Raw genomic sequence first — 20,930 nt, 5'->3', positions numbered from 1 at the left:
ATAATAAAGGCTAAAATATGCCAATACAAAAAAAGGGAGATAAATATATATTATTATAAATTCTTTAAAACATCTGACAGGAAGAAAGTAAAATTAAGAGAAAACCCAAGTTTATCTATTAGTGATAGCCATGCGTTCCAGCCATCCAGGTTTTGGTCCAAAGAACGTCTATAGTATTGAAAATACATTTCAACACTACAGAAAACTGGAGTGGAGTGGATAAGGTTATATTAGAATGATATTTTTAATTATATGTTGTATAATCATAATATTCAAACAAAAATTTGACAATAATATTTTTTGATTAACTTTAAAAACTGTGTTTTATTCTTCTATATTTATTCTAAAATAATGTTAAAATTCTTTATTGAGTTATGCATAGATATTCAATGTAAAAAAAATTATATCTGAACATTTATTTAAATATTTACCGGAACCCTTAAATCTAAAATTATAATTTTCCTGGAACCTGAGCAGGGTTGCCATGCTCCCCCTCAGCGGGAGACTCCTGTAATTTTTTAGTTTACACGCAGAGATCTCTTTCCCGCAAAACTACCGCAATTGGAAATATCCCGCAAAAATCTGCCGCAATATTTTAATTTCTCCCGCAATTTTTAAAAAAAGTATTTTAACGTTTTTAATATATAAATAATGATTTTGAGAGACATTAATTGATTATTTTTATATATTTAAAAGAAATTTTAAATATTTAAAAAACATGTTTAGTCTGTAAATTTCTTTCTATCCTATTTTATTTTTATCCAATAATAAATCAAAATCATTTCATTCATATAAGTCAGTACAGGGGAGTATATCAACATTGATTGCAATACAAAAATATTCTCAAAAATAATAAATAATACAGATGCAACTACATTTGCGGAAATCGTGTGCATCTATCATGTAGTTTAACATTCACAGAGCTATATCATCACAATGTGGGTCAAATCTTTCTCATGATATTTAACGACTCCAATACAAGTGCAAACCTTACTTGTGGCAGAGTAAAAATGAGCAAGGTTATCACAAGTGTTTTAGTATCTGAATCCTAGAGGTTAATTTTAGACGATTTGAAAGATGGGCATCCATATTCAATTCTAACAGATGCATCTAATAAGGGATATATTAAAACATTTCCCTCGATCCTTCGCTATTTCAACAAGAATGAGAATTTTTCAATAAAACTGTTATAATTTTTTCCTCGGATAGTAAAAAATCCAACGATGTAGCTAGCCACATTATGGTAAATATAGCTGATTCAGGGTTATCAATGATTTGCATGTCAGCTTTCTGCGCTGATAATGCCTCTGTAAATTTTAGCAAAAACCAAAGTTTCTGAATTGAGGCAGCACAATAATGAATTAATACTAATTGGCTGTATATGCCATATACTACATAATTCTTACAAGAAGGCAATGAATGTACTATCAGTGGATGTCGAAATAATTATGATGAAATGTTTTAACAATTTAGTTCATCAACTAAAAGAGTTAATAAATTAAAAGAGTTGGTAAAGTGGTCTGACTTGGAATAGTGTGAGTTGTTGCGATATATACCTATCATGTGTTTGTCATTAATACCTGCCATCAATAGAATTTTAAAATTTTACAAGCCCTTAAAAAATACTAAATAAAGATTTTAAAAGCTCTCCTAAAATTTTTAAAAAAATTTTCGAGTATGAAATAGCAGAAGCATATTTGAGATTCATTTCACATGTAGGAAATCTACTTCATGCAGTTAATATTTAGTTGCAACAAAATCATGCTAAAGCACTGTTCATCTCTACAGTTAAAAAATGATAATAAATTTTATGGCGCTATTGCTAAAAATATTATATTAAATGTTCAAATAATAATCTAATTAATACATTTTTAAATGAATCAGATATTTTTATTAAGACAATTTTAGAATATTTACAATCAAAATTTGATTTTAATAACTCTATTTACAAGTGTGTAAATATTATGACCTTGGAACAGAAACCATAAATTGATGATTTTTATAATTTAAATATATTAAAAATACCGAACGACATTGATGTCTTGTTTGAGGAGATTGTAATTCTCTCTATATTTTATGATTCGCCAAAATACTCAAAGTTAGATGGTCTAAAAGCAGAGGAGAAATGGGTAGAATTTTTTCGTAATAACGATAAATCCCATGCTTGGAAAATATATGCGAGTATGTCTTTTCCTTACCTTATTATAATGCCTCATACGACAGCATTTTTAGCCTGATGAGGACTGCCTGGAAAAAAGGAGAGAAATCGGATTGCTTTAACAACATTAGAGGCAGAGCTAATGGTTAAACAAATATATAATATGTCATGCCAGGAATTTAATAAATATCTCAATAACGACGGTAAACATAGTTCTATTATTTAAATCTCAAATAAAATATAATTAAGTTTTTGGCGCCATATTGTCAATTTTTAACTGTAAAGATGAACACTCTGCAGCATAATTTTGTGAATCTTTGTTAAGATTCTTCTGATTGCAACCACATTCATGTTGTAGATTTTCTACATGTAAAATCATTCCTAAATATACCACTGCCATTCATTATTAAAAAAAATTTTCATAATGTTAGGACAGCTTTTATAATCTTTATTTAAGAAATATATTTTTAAAGGTTTATAAAATTTTAAAATTTTATCGATGGCGGGTATTAGGAACATATTGCAACCAACATTGTGCTGACTCAATTTTGTAAATACACTCTGTTTTCAAAATGCAATTTATTGATAATATCTAATCTGCTATATTTACCATTATATGGTTAGCTATGTTTTTAGATTTTTCACTAGGGGAAAAAATTTAATAGTTTTATTGAAACGACCTTAATTTTGTTGAAATAGCGATGCATCTGTTAGAATTGCATATGTATGCCCATCTTTCAAATCGTCAAGAACCTCCTGGATTTAAGTCCTAAAACATTGATGATAGCCTTGCTCATTTTTGTTCTACAAGTATAGTTATCATTTATATTAGAGTCGTTAAATATTATGAGAAAAAGATTCTGCCAACATTGTGATAATAAGTATCTCTGTGAATGTTGCACTACAAGATAAGTGATTAAAATTGCCGCAACTGTAGTTTCATCTGTATTATTTCTTATTTTTGAAGTATCTTATTATGTATTTAAACGTGATACGTGATAATTAAGCATCTATCCCTATAATATTATACATACAAACACACGGTAGATTTCCAATTGCGGTTTTGCGGGACATTCACATAAAAAATATTTTTAATTGTATTATTAAAATCGTTTTTTTTAATAAAATTTTATCTTGTTTACATTCTTTTATATTTAGAAAAGATCGTTGGTTTTTTTATAAATTAATATATTCTAATAAATTAAGATGAATTTTATTTTTTAAAATAGTTACCGACTTTGTATTTATATAAACTAATTTTAAAAATAATAGGCGGATAATTAATTGACCCGCTAAAAAATTTTTTAAGCAATTTTTATATTTCTACCCCAATTTTCATATTTCTCCCGCATAATACCAAATTTCTCCAGCAATTTAAAAATTTTGACCTGACAACCCTGAACCTGAGCCAAAATCGAAAGGTTCGACACTCAAATAGATGACTGTCAGCCAGGGACATCCCTATCCTTTACACCTTCAAACTTTCAGAGTGCGCTAATTTTTAGGCTCTTAGAATTTTTCTAGAGGCTCAAGCCCCTGTGAATACCATCCTAGTGACTCTACTGCTGTCAGTTATACATGCAGAGTTGGAATTATTTTGTATTTGAATATAATTACAAATACCATTCAATAAAAAGTATTTTATAATACAAATATTTTAGGAGAAATGTATTTTAAATACAAATACTCGAGACCTGCAGGCATGGAAGAAATTCTTTAGAAGAAACCCAAGTCAGTCTCAAAAAATTATTTTTTTTAACAACCCAGACCAAATAAATTTTTTCTCTATAAACCTGGGTTGAGCTTGATATTTTAAAACTCCACTATTATATTTAATAAAAAATATAACAGAATAAATTTAATTGTATCAATTCTTATATTTGCATTTTAATGCCATTTTAGAAAAAAAAACTTATGATTAAAATTATTACCGTTATTATAACTATTATTCCTAAAATACGTGTTTTTAGAACCTTATATGTTTAATGATTATGTTAACTTCTACTTGGGTTTCCTTTTACAAGGTATACAACGCGATCGCTAAACACCAAACTCTTTATGATCAAAAAGGCGATTTAAAATTACATAGTGAGCAAATAGTTTTTAATTTGATATAAACATCTATCATATTTTTTGACCTCTTTTTAAGGTAAAAAATTATTTTGATCTAGGGAAAATATTAGAGATATCCTTAAATATTTTCTCCAAACAATAGTTAAATAATTAATGCTCTCTAAATTAATAGGGTAATGGAAATTTTTTATTTTAATTAAGCTATCAGTACCTATTTATGATAGTAACAAATCTTTTTTATTATTATATGGACAATATCTTTTTGAAAATGAGTTCTAAATTAAATACAAGGTCCTAACTATTCACCTACGATTTTAAAAAATCTAAAATTAACTAAATGTTCAGAGCTATTTTTAAGTATTCATTAGGAATAGTATTATATTCTTCGTCTCTTTAACCCTTTATATTTAATGTCATTTTAATTGATCGGCGCCAATGTGATGTTTAAGATATTAAGGGTTTTATAAGAATCAAAAATAATATTATTTTAACAAAATGAAAAGTATAAAAGGTAATTTAACTTTTAGAATAATATGTTTATATATTGATTGAAGATATATTTATTATAGTCTATCAATTACCATAAATTGTATCCTTAAACAAAATACAACAATTTATTTAAAGTTAATACAATAAAATTGCATTTACTTTATATTTTATCGAGATCAGAGTTTATTTCTTTTTTATATATAAATTATTATTATATATCTATTTTTATTTTCCATGATTGTGATGTTGCGATACAGCTTTCTTCAATAGAGATTTGCTCCACATTTTTATCTCAGATTAGTTATGTGTAGGAGTAATTATTTATAATCGAAATATTATTAACACTTTGAGACAAAGCGTCATCTCTAAAATTAAGACTTAAAAAGAATCTAAAGGATTTTAAATTTTGATTAAATCAAATTTTTTTAGCATAAATCTTTATTCACCCATCCTATTTCCATCTGTAAAAATGTCAATTTGGAGATCTTATGGCATTTCGTAAGTTCTTATGATTAATTTTTTAATAGTTAAAAATGTATAGCTATCTAAGCTACTCTAGAATAGCTGCCAAGGCTGTGCGACAAATTTTAAAGCCTCAATATAAAATAGACCCCACTAAAAATGTAGGGGTATCAATAAAAGTTACAAAATGGTTGAATGGAAAGCCAATATTAAGTTTAATCGCTTCACTTTTTGTGTTTATATATATTTATAATTAGGACCAGAAGATGTTTAAGATGTAATAATTGCAGATGATTAATATTTTGGATTTGTATTAAATAAATTGATTGATTATCATATATAGCAAAACAATGATGGCACATAAATTATGGACTTTGCTTTATAAATTGAGTCATGGTCTTTTATTAATATATTATTTTTATATTTCTTTTTAATAATAAATTCGTAAGAGAAATTTGTATACATGCTCTCAAATAATGATATTCGTTACTAAAAATGAATAGGTCACATATTATGTTTGTCATAATTTCTTATTATATAATAACATTTAAGATTATTTTGCTCTTTAATAAGAATGTAAAATATTGAGTATTTTGTCTATCATTTTTTATGGCAATTAATCTAAATTAATTCCATTATTAGGTCTATGAAATGAATAATTTATTATTTGATTATTTTAATTCTAAAAATTTACTTATATTAGAATTTTATAATTTATTTTTCATCTGAGTAATAAAATAATTTGATTTAACCATTGTTTATTTTTTAAATGATGATTCCAAAAAAATAGTTGAATTTAGTGATCTGCATTGGGCCTAATTTTTCAAGCCCGACCCAGTCCAAATTTTTTTTTAAAAAAAGTTTTGCTGGCCAGCCCCGAACTTGAAATTTTTTTAAAAAAAATTTACCGAATTTATTTAAATATAGAAATTAATATATTTAATTACTCAAGACATGTTATATATCGTTTAGTTTCAATAAATAAAATCAAATTTTTTTATTTTACATAAAAAATTCAATATAAAATTGTTAAATTTAGATATATCTTAAAAAATTAAAGGTTCGACTTGATCCGGCCCGAATTTTTTTTAAAATATTAGGCCCGGCCCAAACCCATATATTTTAAATAGAATTAGGCCCGAGCCCGGCCTGAAGGATCTCTAGTTAAATTCATTTAGAGTTTTATTTGAATGAAAATGATAAGTATATTGAATTGAAAAAATTTTCATAAAGAAATATTATTGAAAATTTTAATATTAAACAAAGGTTCATTTTTATAAAAACAATATCCTTAAAATATACTGTTTTAGTTGAAGACTTTTTTGTCACTATCTTAAAATAATTTAAATTAGGATCATACCAATATTGGACCAAATCAGAACTAATCTAAATATTTTTATTGTTATAGGTTATATTATGATTATCTATAATAATATCTATTTTTAACAGATTTTAATCATATAATAATTTATTCATAAAAGAAATTAAAATTCAATTTATTACTAATTTTTAAAAAAAGTCAAAGGCTATATTATGCCTATTTTTTTAAAACAACTAACTTGAGATTTTAGACAAATCTAAATTGTCTAAGATTGGATACTTTTCTCACAGTTAACAGAAAGATTTGGACACATCGGTGAAATTTCTAGGCTTAGGTAATAATATTTTGCTTAAAATCATTATAGCCATTTTTAAATTGGCTAAATTGAGCTGCATTTCATACAGCCAACATTGCCCATATTTTAAATTAACTTATTGAGGAATAAAAAAAATACACTTATAATTCATGAAAGTTTGTTATATTTTTTTTAGTTGGCATTTTTTATGATATTGATTCAAAGATCAGTTGATAAATAATTTCAATTTAAATAACTGTTATCTATATTAATATTAGAGATTGGTGGAAAATTTGTATCAGCAAAGCCTTAATAAGTTTAGGTTGCTGTATACGTATTTTACTATATTACTATATAATTCTAAAAAATAATATAAAAAATTTTTTTTTTAAAACTACTGTTTACAATATTTGTTATATTTGATAGCAAAAATCTTATAGGTAGAGATAATATATTTTAAAAAAATTATCCTAATATTTTAAAACATTTAACTGGCGAAATCAATAAATTTGCCGATTTTTTGAGCCAAGTTTAGGGAAATTACATAATTTTGAAGTAAAATAACCTTAAGAGAAGATTCAAAAGATTGGTTTTCCAAGCCACGTCTCATACCATTAAAAGAAAAACAAAATATACCATATCTTAAATATAATTGGAAATGTAAAATTTTCTTGCTTAGCCTTGTCCATTGTTTTTCGATATTAAAAAGATGAGTCGATTAAGATATGCGGGGATTTTGGCATATATCAACGATTAATCGATAACCGATCAATCTAACAACTATTGGAGGAGGATCGCACATTACAACTCGATTTATCATGCCCACCAGCGAATCAAATTGAAGAAAACATTTTTAAAAAATACCCGTTATTAACCGCCAGAATAACTATTATTTGGAATGACTTCGGCCCCCACGATATTTTAACACGCCAATGATTCACTATAATAAGGTCGTCTACCAAGATCAGCATTTTATTTGGGTGACGTGATAGTAAGTAGGTTAATTTTAATAGAAAATGAAGCCAATTTGGTTGCAGAATTAACATTAAGGGACTAATGAAAAATTTTCAGAAGAGATAAAGTAGCCCGATGTGGCATGAGATTAAACATAAATTTTTATTAAAAGGTTTAAAATTATTATGGAAGAATGATGAGTCTGGGGATAATCATTGATCATTCCAAAGGTATTACAAGCATCGATATTATAATTTATACACCAAGGAAATTAGTCAACCTGAACCACACCTATGGAAAATCTTGCTCTAGAACATCTGTTGGTGATAGTCAATAAGGATATTGGAAATTTTGTAGACATATAATATATGTCAAAGTTGCACAAATCTCCCAGACTGTTTAGACCAATTTGGCTTAAGGTAGAAAGACCTGAATTTTTAGGGATTGGCAGTTCCATTAAATGACCAGAAATAAATTAAGTCGGTTATACAAATAGTATGGAAACTTTAGAGTGATTGGAAAATTTATTTAGTGCATTCGGAACCGCTCGTTCACAGCCTATGCCAATATTATTGGCAAACGACCATTATTGAGTTGAAGAACGAATTATCTAAATTTTTTAGATTTTCGTTAATAAGAAGAGAAGAATGGGGCGGGACGGGCAACGCTGGCATTCCCTTCCTTTAGGATCTATTGTGGCAGATATCATTCTCAAAAGTTAAGATTTTGATAAACCTATTTTGGTCTTTAGATTTGGTCCTTTCCTAATTTGTGCTGACCGTTAACCATTTGAAGGAAGTAAAGAACCAAGGATTTAATCGCTTTGTAATAACTGATTCTGTGATAGAAAAGACAGGACGAAAAAATATTTTGTATAATTTGCACCTGGTCTTTTTCACTGCTATGGGCCGATTTCGGGTCAGGGAAAATACATTATACAAATTTTATTTTTTATTATTACCCTTTAAAGAAATTATTTTTGAACAAAACCAACAATAGAAAAGGTATAATTAGATCAAAATTTGATAATTTCATTTAAATTTCAACAATAAGTATTACTTTAATAAATAAAAAATATCTATAAAAAATCATTATCATCACATTTTCTTAGGAGTGAAATAAATAAAGAATTTATATTATAATTATAATTTATTATAACAGATTAAAAGTTTTATACTAACTTCTAAGACCTCGCATAGGTTAAATAACCCATTTATAATTAATAACTTCTTCTTTTCTATATTGGTGACATGAATATCATGTATAATTTCAAATATTGGCGCATAAGACAAATCGTTTTAAGTTCAATTTGGTCGTTTGGGCATCAAGTAAAATTTTATCCGAAAAACCCTGTAATATTTTTTATACGTATCTAGCTATACGAGAAATCATTATTTAAGTCACGCTCTTAAACTTTATATTTTCGAATTGAGGAATCAACATTTTGCTATATTATTTTCTTTCGACATGAGATCGAAAAAAATTATTATATGTTTGATGCCTTGTTCATGTCTTGTGGTATTTTATATAATAATGATATCCCCCATCTTAGAACGTACATTTAAGCGTAGCATATCGATTGGAAAAAATAAGTCAAAACAATCTTCAAATCAAATAATGTTGACAGTTGGCCGGAATCATTCTAAACTTACATTGCAAGATCAAGAATGTTTAAAGATGCTGAAATCGAATTACAATGTATTAAACGGATTTTTCTTAGAAAAAAATGTATCACGGAAAGACTTACCCCAGGATTTCAAATATTTGATTAACCCGAAACACATGTGTATGCAAGATGTGACGAATAAAAGCGACCCACTCGCGCCAATAAAAGTTAATGTACCTAAAGACATATTTATCATTATAATGATTCACAGTGCTCCAAGCAACGTCAATTTAAGAGAATCAATACGGGAAACATGGGGTTCTGTTAAGGAATACCAGAATTATAGTATTCGTCTCATATTTATGTTAGGCATCGCTGCAAATGAAACGATTCAGGCCAAACTAACTAACGAGAGTAAAATGTACGAGGATATTGTTCAAGCTTCATTCATAGATGCCTACGTTAATATGACTTACAAGATCTCGATGGGTTTTAAATGGATATCATATTATTGTCCTCAGGCTAAATTCGTTCTCAAAATGGACGACGATATTTTTGCAGATATTTTACAGGTCATCACTACGTTACGATACTTTGATGAAATATACAGCTCGTATTTGATTCGCGATATAGATAAAATTAGACCGAAAGAAAGATTGCTGCCATACCTCTATAATCGAACTCGCGCTTTACCTATTGAAAGCTTTGGTTATATAATTAAGGGTTTTAAGCTTCGGGAAAACTTGATCGATCGAGTAACCACGTCACTCACCATTACAAATGCCACTCAGAATAGTACTACTCAGGGTTACACGAGTTGTGATGAAAGGCCTTACACTATGTTTGATACGGATCAGTACATTTCCACAGAATATAGAAAATTATTTGGGAGTAAAGGACGCATAAGGGACATTATATTATGCCGCGTTCAGATTAACGAGAGAGTTTTACGAGATGGAGGCAAATGGCATACCACTCCAAATGAATACCCGGGGATTTTTTATGAACCTTATTGTTCTGGGTGGATTATGATATTGACTCCGCCTACCGCCTACAAAATACACAAGGCCTATTTTGCCCGCCCATATTACAAAGTGGATGATGCTCACGTAACAGGTAGATTGGCAAGAATGGCCGGTACTCTTATGATAGACGTAGGCGATGGGTTTAACCTTGAAAGTAAATTTGACGAATTTTATACGGCTAAACCATTTAGTTTTGGGCGTGATCAATACTTAACCCACAAAATGAAATATATTTTTTTTTCCGAAAATGACGGTAATAGAGAAAAAATAAAATCATATTGGACTAAAGCATTAATGGCACACAATCGCTACGGACATTTTTTGATAAAAAAATAAATATATCATTAGTAATGCAAACATCCTTAAGTGAAAACATAATGTTACATGATAAAAATATTCCTCACTTAATTATCAATTTCATGAAATAATAATTATTTAATTAAATATAATGATGATGCATAAAATTATTAAGCTTATATTTTATGAAATAAAATAAACAATGGGGAAATAATTATTCCTATAAATTAATTCGTAACATGGGTGTTTGAAAAAACAGGCAGTCTTTTTTTTCAGAGTTAATATTTTTTTTCAAGATATATTTAAGATTTTATTTTTTGTTATAATAATGTAAGGTGTGCATCAAATTTGGGAATTTATTGTTAAAATTTTAAACTGAACCAAACTTTTTGATATTTTATATAAATCCATCTTGAGACACATTAAAAAAAAAATAATTCAAAGATTTGATGAGGATCAAAATTTGTATCCTTATCTTACTCATCCTCCTAAGCGGTGTTAAAAAAATCCACATAAATTCTTAAGATTTATATTGTTTATTATTTCTGGTGAGAAAATTTGTCTTGTTTTTTTTAATTGTAAAGAAATAAACTGGGATAGATATTAAATTTTATATTTTTTAAAAACAATTTTAAATGTAATATGGATAGTTAATATCATATAAAAGTTAGCTAATAACTTGAGTCAGTTACTTTTATTAAACAATGTATGTAGCTAGATAGGATAAAGAATGGGTCAAGATATATTATATTATCTAGATAGGAGCGTTGAGCATTTTTGGGATATTTTATTTCATTTATGGGTCATATAGGACACCGTCCTACGCTTTACTATGTGGACATCTGTTCTCGCTTTTCGGATAATTGTAAATTGTTTTGAAATTTCTCTAAAATCTAAGTAACCCCTAAAAATATAGAATATATTTAGAATTTATGATGATTACCGGTAGCGTCAATGTGAACCTATGCCACAAAATCTCCCTTTAAAACTAGCTACTTGCTGCCATATGCGTTTAGAGGGATATTTGAATGGGGTAGGCTTCCCAAATTTTTATATGTAACACTGCTAAATATAATTAATCGAGTCATTTAATTTTATCTTTCTTTCTATAATGTTCAAAACTTATGTTTGGAATTATATTTCACTATTGCTAAAATCTCTAAAAATTTTATTTCTCATATTATAATGATCGGTACCCCGATCGCTATTCAATTATTTTAAAATCATATCCCTATGAATATTGACTTTATTAGAATTATTATCTTTGCAGCTTTATATTCCAATTTATTCATAAATCGAAAGTCACCTTTAAATGAGAAATAATCATATGAAATCACTCTTGCTATAAAAAATTTAAAATATTATTATTTTTAAAGTATCTGAGGATGTCCTTTTCTGGCTCTCAAACCCCAGTTAGATAATTTGATGCTAGGCGTTTCTAAGACATCCACTAGACTTATTTATAAATAATTTACCTTATCACCAATATAGAATATCGGGACATCTTGATATTTATTCTACAACAATAAGAGAAAATTTATTTTAAAATGATAATAATTTACATCAATTGTATATATATATATATATCTCAAAAAAAGTAATTAAAGCTGTTTAGCAAATTAATATCTTTATTGGGCAAAAATCAAAAATATTTAGCAACTCTACGCTAAAGATAATTAAATTGAACTCTACAAATCAATAAACAATAACTTATCGGAATAAAATAATATTCTATATTGAGAAAATATAATTATTAATATATATAATAGATCCATTTTTGATATTTTTAAGTTATAAAAATATAATAGATTTACGTTAAAAAAAGTCAAAATTTTCTTAAGCTGCGTAATAAATAATGGTTGTTGTTTAAAGTCCCGATTTTTAAAAACGGCTAACACACTATTTTAGCAAAATAATATTATGCAAACCCTAGAGATATAGATGAGTAATATCTCCAGGCTTATATTAAAACTGGGCCGGTCGAAAAATCTCAACATAGCCTGAAAATTCTGCCATTTGTAGACCTGTAATAACTTTAGAAATTCAAACCGAATATAGCTAATCGTGATTCATGTTATACTAGAGGCCAAAAAAAAATTGAAAATCGTGAGCATTATAATTTTTACTTAGAAAAATGCGTTTTGATCAATCCAAACATTTCCCTCCATAGAAATAAACTTTAAAATCTCGATAAAGAAATCTAGGAAACTTTAACCCTATTTTATAATTCTAACAACATTTCATTAGCATTTATAGTTATAAGGCGAAGTTAATGTTGGTCCTACGAAAGCAATCAAACTATTATATTTGGTGTTGTTTTTCTTTATTTGGTTGCATGTTTTAGGTATTTATTAATTTTTTTAATTTGGCTGTGTAACAACGGCGAAAGCATTGATTATGAATTGTATAATTTGTAGGATAGATATTTATTAAATTGTAGAATATAGAAACCCGATTTTGAGGCAATATATGATCATTATTTACTTCATTTTATTTTAAAATTATTCTCGGACAAGCAATAGTTTGATAAAAAAAATAATTCTCAGCGGACAACCATTACAAACAAATTTAATTGAGTAAAGAAACATATATTGTGTAATGCAGCATTTTGAGCCGAAATAAATATATATATATATATATATCAAAATATTTTCAACCGAGAAATATGTAAATAACAAAAAATATACATATTTTTTTATTGGTGTCTTTAGAGCGCACTCCTGTCTTTCTTTAAAAATAACCTTCCCCAGAGTAAAAAAACGTTCTACACAAGCGTTTGTCAAATTTTAGAAATTATAATTATAAAAATATTAAATGAAAGATAATGTAAATATTTAACGTATCTTAAAAAAGCAACTTGTTACTTTTATCGCTACATTTTAGATATTCTTCCAGAAAATGTTTTCGAAACATGGAACGGAAAATTGGCAGGAATAGTAAAGGAAAGTAAAAATTGATCCTCGTTCCCCTTTATTTTTTTTACCGAATATCGTTCGGTTAATCTAAATATCAGGGACGAGAACCCGAACCCTCGATATTTCGCCGAAACCAAACCCTTTTTTAAAATTTAGGGTTCAGGTTTCAAACTTCTTTTTTTTTAATTTTAAAAAATTTTATTTTTATTATTTTAAACTTTCATTTTAAATTATGTGTTAAAAAAATATAATATAAAAAAACATGTAATTTACTATTTTTATTGATTTCATATTTAAAACAATTGCTTTTTTTAATCAAAAAAATATTAATATGCAGTCACAAATAATGAAAATCTTAAAACAAAAACAAATAAAAATAAATCTAAGAGGAAAAGTGTAGCGTTGGATATTTTTTATCAATTTTCAAAAATAATATTTAAAATATAATAAATGTGTTTTTAAATTAATGTGTTATATAATTTTTAAAAATAAACTGTTAAAAACACACTGATAATTAAATACATTATATTTGAAGAATAAGGACTAAGCTTCTATCTACTCCTGCAAAACCCCCTTTAAAATATTAACTCAATAATCCAAGCTATGTAGTAAATTAATATGAATTCAAATAAATACATGTAAGACTTGAAAATTAAATAGTTAAATAGTGATTAAAAAATTTAAAATCTATGTCTTCTTAAATTAGAGGACTTTTTTATAAATGTGTCTTTAAAAAATAATGATAAATTAAAAGTTTGATTTTTTGAGACTGCTAGAAATATATCAGTATTGATTTTTATTAAAATATTAAGTTAGCTATCAATCATTTCACCATATATATAATTTCAACTTAAAAAATTTAAAATACATCTTATATCTGCAGAATATAATTTAAATTTCAAAATTACAATATCATGTTAAAATTAAAGTATCATGTAAAACTTAAAAAAATATTAAATTTGAAATCATTATAAATCAGTATAATATTATTAATATTATTTAAACTTTAAATTATAATATCATTTTAAATTATTATTTAGCAGTTTTTAAATACAGAAGCAAAATAAAATTATAAGAAATTTTCTATAAATTCATATTTCAATAATGATATTTAAGATTTGATTACAAACAAAACAAATATTTTAACACATGGTGGTACTGGTGACAATTAAACAAATAGATTAATAAGGATAATGTGTTAATTTATTTTAAAAAATTAAAATGCTTTTTGGGGATAAATATTTTAAAAATTACTATCAGATTAATGAGGGGAAATTAAAGATGTGATTAATGAGGGGAAAATAAAGATGTTTACCAAATGAAGTTTGAATGTTTTTGTTGTAGAGAACATTAAATTTATCTATTTATAATAATTCTAAATTATCTTTTTTAATAGTTTGGGCCACTCCTAGATATACTGCAATACTAGGTTGACCCTTAGGAGAGGGATAGGCAAGCCCAGAGCACCTCCCCAAAATATCGAAAAATGAGTTTAATATACTGGTCCCCATTAGGGGACGTACCAGAGATTAAGCTGATAAGAACAGATTATTTATTTTAAAAAAAAGATATGTTAAAAAAAAATATTCCAAATAGCATTTTCAATGATATGATATATGATAATAAACATATGTAATACATGCGATGTAATATGATAAGCGATATATATATATATATGTTCTATATAAAAAAAGAATACCAGCGAAAATGGAATAGCAAAGTAAGCGATATTATAAAGACGAATATAATTAAACGCGATATAAAAGTAGAGAAGTCAATAAGACGCGCGATATTAAAAATAAATATAAATAAAAACGCGATGTCGTCTGAATCACTGCCTCCTACCATTCATCCTCCCCGAAATAAACTGATGATAGAGATTGCAAGATCCTTTAATGACGTCAGCGACGATTAGTTTCCGAAGCATCTTCCCGTAGGTCTTGGCACAGATACGCCTTATTAAGAAATCATTTTTTGCGTACCAGGAACCCAGGGACCCAACCACTATCGGCACGACATCTACCGATGAGTAAGTTTGCTTCAGAAACTGCACTATCCCTTGATACTTAGCTATCTTCTCGTTGTAAGCTGCGTCCAAAGAAGCTAAGCGATTATCAAAGGGAATAGTGACGTCGATTATAAAGGCTTGATTGCCTTTCGCTATCACCAGGTCCGGTCTCAGGAGTGTATCGTCGACGACTTGATTCTCCGCAAGAATTGAGAATTCTGCAGCTACGGTCGTTTTAAGTCGTTCGACGACGGCGTCGTGGCGTTCTACCATCCAACGCGAGTACCTCATGCAATGATTCAAGACGTGCGGGAGGGTTTCGTTTGATTGTCCACACCTCCTACAACGCGGGTCTCTTGAACAGCCTGGTCTCGCGTTTAATGGTAGTTCGTTGAGTCTAGCCCGGTGTATAAATCTCCATTCACGAAATGAGGTGTATTGTCCACTCGTGAGGAAGAAATGACTCGCCGGGTGTTGACCAACACACTCCATGACTTTGCCCTGGTTCCTCAGCTCCCGAAGTTCCCGGTCCCTCTGTGACCTCATCGCCTCTCTCAATCGCTTTACCACCAACCTACGACAATGTGGATCCAGCACAAAATCGTCCTTTGTCAACGTAAAAACTCCATCAACCAACCTCCACCTCACTATGAGCCTCAACGAAGCCTGACGGGCCCTTGTCCATGCATTCCTATAGGGGTTTGCTGAGTTTTTGAAGCGCTCATCATTTACCCCAGATAGGTAGTCTGCGATGTCAGCCGATGATACATCCATCAGGTGCTTTCCAGTCCGACTGGCGACGGTGTCTCCAAGCTCTGCAAGGGCCAACTCTTTGACGAGGGGATCCTTTGAGGTCAAAAGCTTGAAGGCGTTGTCGATCCGATAAATATCACTATCCTCAGCCATCAGCGGGATTCCGATAGCACCTAACTTCCGCGACCCGTACAGGTAGTTGTTAGCCGCAGATAGGGGAAGAGCTAATAAGGACTTTAGTATTATACGAATCTCCTTGTCCACCTTGTCGCAGGCCGTCTTCGCGAGGAGGTCACATCGCATTGGAAAGCTTAGCGTGGGAAAGACAAACGTTTTGATGGCGTCTATCTTCTGCCACGGGGCTAACTTAGATCCGCTGATTTTCTGGGTAATCTCCAAGGTTCTGTTATTATTATCATATTTATCACAAAGGAACCCTGTTGGTTTACCCAGAAAGGCTTCTGACTCACCTTCTTTCAGGCACCTGAGCCGACCGCTATTGATTTTAAAGGTGCTTTCGCGGACCCCGACTGGAGCTTGCCCACTAAAATGCATAACGGCGCACTTTCCAGGATTTAGCGATAGTCCAATTCTTTCGCAGTCAGAAGCCACGATATCGAGTCTCCGCTGCAGATCTCCGGCGCAGCCCGTCAATAACACAATATCGTCTGCGTATGCAAGAGTGGTAGAGTCAATCGGATCAGTCTCTTGCCTTCGCAGTAGCGGATCTATGGCGATGTTGAATAAGATGCCGGAGAGCGGACATCCTTGCTTAACGCCCGAGTGGAAGGTTATCTCCTCCGTAAGCCCGTTGTTGAGGATGAAGCGAGTTCTTGACCCATTGTATAGATCCTTCACCATGTCAACCACACGCTCATTAGCCCCAACACTCCTGAGACCAGATAGCATCGCCAGATGGGGTATGGAATTGAATGCGCTTGCTAAATCGAGCCAAGCCACGCACAACTCCTTCTTCGATCTTCTCGCCTCCAATATATTGTTTTGGAGCACGAAGTTATGCTCGAAGACCCCATCATAGGGCATGAACCCTTTCTGCCCTCTGGAGATAAGGCCGTTATCATCCACGTGAGTAGATATCCGCTTGGCTAGAAGACCAGTATACGTTTTGTATATACAGTTGTTTAACGATATCGGTCTCCAATTGAGGATATCTGCTTGATCACCTTTCTTGTGGATGAGCACGGACACAGACTGCTTCCAAGAGTCAGGAACCCTACCATGCTTGAGGCATACATTGAAGATGTGGGTTAACAATGTAGCCTGCGGGTCAAGTCTCCTCCAATTGTTGAAGGTCAGTTGATCAGGACCCGGAGCAGAGTTGTTGCCACGCTGTAACTGGAGGGATACTTCCTCCGCTGTAAAGCTGGTTATCTCCAGTGATGCCATCTCCGGGATGCCGTAGATTGACGTATCACAGCTCGCTGCTATCCCGATTGTTGATTCGAAGTGGGCTTGCACGGTCTCGCGGATTATATTACAGCGAGGGGAGGAACCTTCAACAATATGGCGGACTGCCCTTTTCCGGTTAATGTTGTAAAGCTTTTGGACTGCTTTCGCGTCACAAGCGATATTGTTGCGGTCCACCGGATTACCTGAATTCTCCGTGTTATCATTATCATTTCCAGGTGTCCGGACTCTGCAACCTCGAGGCCGTATCCGTAGTATTTCGTGGGCCGTCGAGATCAAGTCGTCCATGACCGCAGTAAACGAGGTCCAGTCTTCCTCTACTGCAGGTGTATTCAGGAACCGCTCTATTCTCTCAACAAATGGCAGCATCGGAGTGGTGTCCCGCGGTGTTAGCATGGAACTCCTTGTTGATGGAGCTCCCCTCCTTGTTGATGGAGCTGCCCTCCTTGTTGATGTAGACTCCTGGGATACAACCACGTCAACGTCATCATCGGTACTCAACGCCTCATATTGGTTCGTAGCTAATGGTATCCCAATGACCGAGTTGAGACGATTGGACGAACGGGTCGGGAAGAAGACACGACCAATGGGAGGCCTAGTGCTGCGATTCGGAGCAGGCGAAGAGGGACCATGGATTTGTGGACGAGTTCTGGCTCCTGGAATGATACCATCCGAGTTGGGTCGATTGGACGGATAGTTCGGGAAGACGACACGACCAGTGGGAAGCCTAGTGCTGCGATTCTGGGCAAGCGAAGGGGGACCATGGATTTGTGGACGAGATCTGAACGATACCTTCCGAGTTGGGTCGATTGGACGGATGATACGGGAAGAAGACACGACCAATGGGAGGCCTAGTGCTGCGGTTCTGGACAGGCGCAGGGGGACCATGGATTTGTGGACGAGGTCTGGCTCCTGGAATGATACCATCCAAGTTGAGTTGAATGGACGGCTGATTTGGGAAGAAAATCCGCCGAATTAGGGACCTAGTGATGGGATTTGAGGTGGGCGGAGGGGGACCATGAATATGTGAACGAGGTCTGGGCACTGGAATGGCACCACCCGAGTTAGTTCGATAGGACTGATGGTTCGGGAAGAAAGTACGACGAATTGGGGGTCTAAATATACGATTTGGAACGGGAGATGAGACGACATGGGTTTGTGGATGGGATCTGGGTGCTGGTCGTCTAACGTGGGCATTTGGTTGAAAGAGGTGGACAGGCTGGTCGGGCCTGGGGCGCATGCGGGCATCAGGTTGAACTCTTGTACGGGCTGAATTGAGCGGATTAGGTTGAAGTTGAGCGGAAATAGAACTATTAGGCTGGATCGTCTCCTGAGGATGTTGAGCAGGTTGGTGGTGATGTGCGATGATGCGAGGCTGAATTGGATATGGAGGAAACTGGAATTCGTGGATTGGCGAGCGAGAAGCCACAAAGGAATGATGCTGAGTACGGTTCTGACGTATAATATCGGTATGAATTGGCCTCAGGATTTGAGTTTGTGTATGAGATGGCCAGGAAGTGGGGGAAGATCTTGAGGGTGGTTCCTCGTCGATGACTAGCCTTGGTGGGGAAGGCGAGATACTTGGCGAGTAGGCGAGGGCTCCAAATGTATTGCTTTGTGCTGGGGAGCTTAGGGTACGGTAACCCATTCTTGGGCCGGTGTACGATAAAGGAGTTTGAAACTCTGATGAGGGGGTTATGGCCACCGAGAGAAGCGGACTTGGAGGTGGTGACAATGCTGGAAAGTCGGACTCGTAATTAGCTCTAATCGGTGTAGACTGGGGAGTAAGATGAGCTATGGCCCGAGTTACGATTACGGGAGTCGTTTGATCGGAGTCTCCGCGCAGTACCAATTGTTCTCGTGTATCGGAGTTCTGTGATGTAACCCGTGGTTGAAGATACCATGAGGACACCAATGGGGTTGGGAGAGTGCAGGAAGATTGGGCGGCACGTCTCGTTGACCATATATTGGGAGAGCCAATGTTAGCCATCGGACTCCGGTATCCAATAATACGGGGAGCTGAATGGCATTGCACGGAACGAGTTGGTATCGATTGCTGGATAACTACATCATGTTGGTTAGTATTATGAGAGGCACTGTTAGTAATCCAGGCCAAATGTGGATTCTCATTGGGGTGATGTATAGAAATATCCAGCGGGCTGGCGGGAGTTAGGATAGGATGGATCATTCCCTCCGGACTTGCTACTGAAGCTAAAATCGGGTCAGGCCTGTGGGCAAGATTGCATGCACGAACGTGGTTTCTAAGTCCTCTCGTAGAAGGAAAAGAACAGCTACATCTTCCACACGCATAAAGGAAGGTTGTTGGTGGTCTCGCCACTTCGGGGGGTCCTGAGCACCGGTGTTTAGATGGATATGCCCCTATACCTGCGTTACACCTTGAACATATGTTGGACGTTTCGATTTCAAGATGGTGATCACGACGCAGATGTTTAAGCAACGAGTGTCGCTGGGCTGTCGACTCAAGGCATCTAAATACCTTGCCACATCCAATCACCGGGCAATTATAATGGTCGGGCGCGGGGAAATAATATATTAAAATGTTTTCAATTAAAATTGGTTGCATACTTACGTTGAATATTCAATAAAATAAGAAATGGCGTCAATAAGGCCATATAATTATAGAGAAAATGGCCGCGATCTTGCGCAGTGGATAATATTGTCACGATCGGCGCAGACTACCATAAGAAATGGCCTCTAGTCTGTAGGATATTAATCGCGTTTTAAAATTGAAAAGAAGAAAATGTTTTATAAGTTTAATAAAATAATTTTAATTTTAATATATTAATCTAAAGTAAATTTAATTATAAGAACAGATACTACACTTTGATCTTAGCCAAGAGGCCGAGAAGCGATACTTTTTTATAGATGCTCTCTCAGATATAATACCATATTATTTCACCTTGAATCAAGTTTCTTTTAGATTTTTATGATAGAAGAAAGAATATATTGAAAATTTTAGTTGATAATCCTGTTTTTGATATATGAGGTATATTTTTATAAATAAAGGTAAATTCATATTTAATTTTACCTATGATAAAAATAATATTTATATACAGGTGTAAAATTTATAAAATTTAACTGCCATCATTTTATTTTTAAAATGTTATATGTTTACCAAGTATAGC

At 32.1% G+C, this 20,930-nt stretch overlaps 2 pseudogenes; both read right to left on the bottom strand.

The window, feature by feature from the left end:
• Nucleotides 1-14,987: 14,987 nt before the first annotated feature.
• LOC135923051 (U2 spliceosomal RNA) lies at nucleotides 14,988-15,167 on the bottom strand (annotated as a pseudogene).
• A 5,385-nt stretch (nucleotides 15,168-20,552) lies between these two features.
• LOC135923058 (U2 spliceosomal RNA) lies at nucleotides 20,553-20,658 on the bottom strand (annotated as a pseudogene).
• Nucleotides 20,659-20,930: the final 272 nt, after the last annotated feature.

Source organism: Gordionus sp. m RMFG-2023, chromosome 1 (genome assembly GCF_954871325.1).
Source record: "Gordionus sp. m RMFG-2023 chromosome 1, tfGorSpeb1-WG-v2, whole genome shotgun sequence".
Classification (NCBI taxonomy): Eukaryota; Metazoa; Nematomorpha; class Gordioida; order Chordodea; family Parachordodidae; genus Gordionus; species Gordionus sp. m RMFG-2023.
This window is presented reverse-complemented; position numbering and strand designations above follow the sequence as displayed.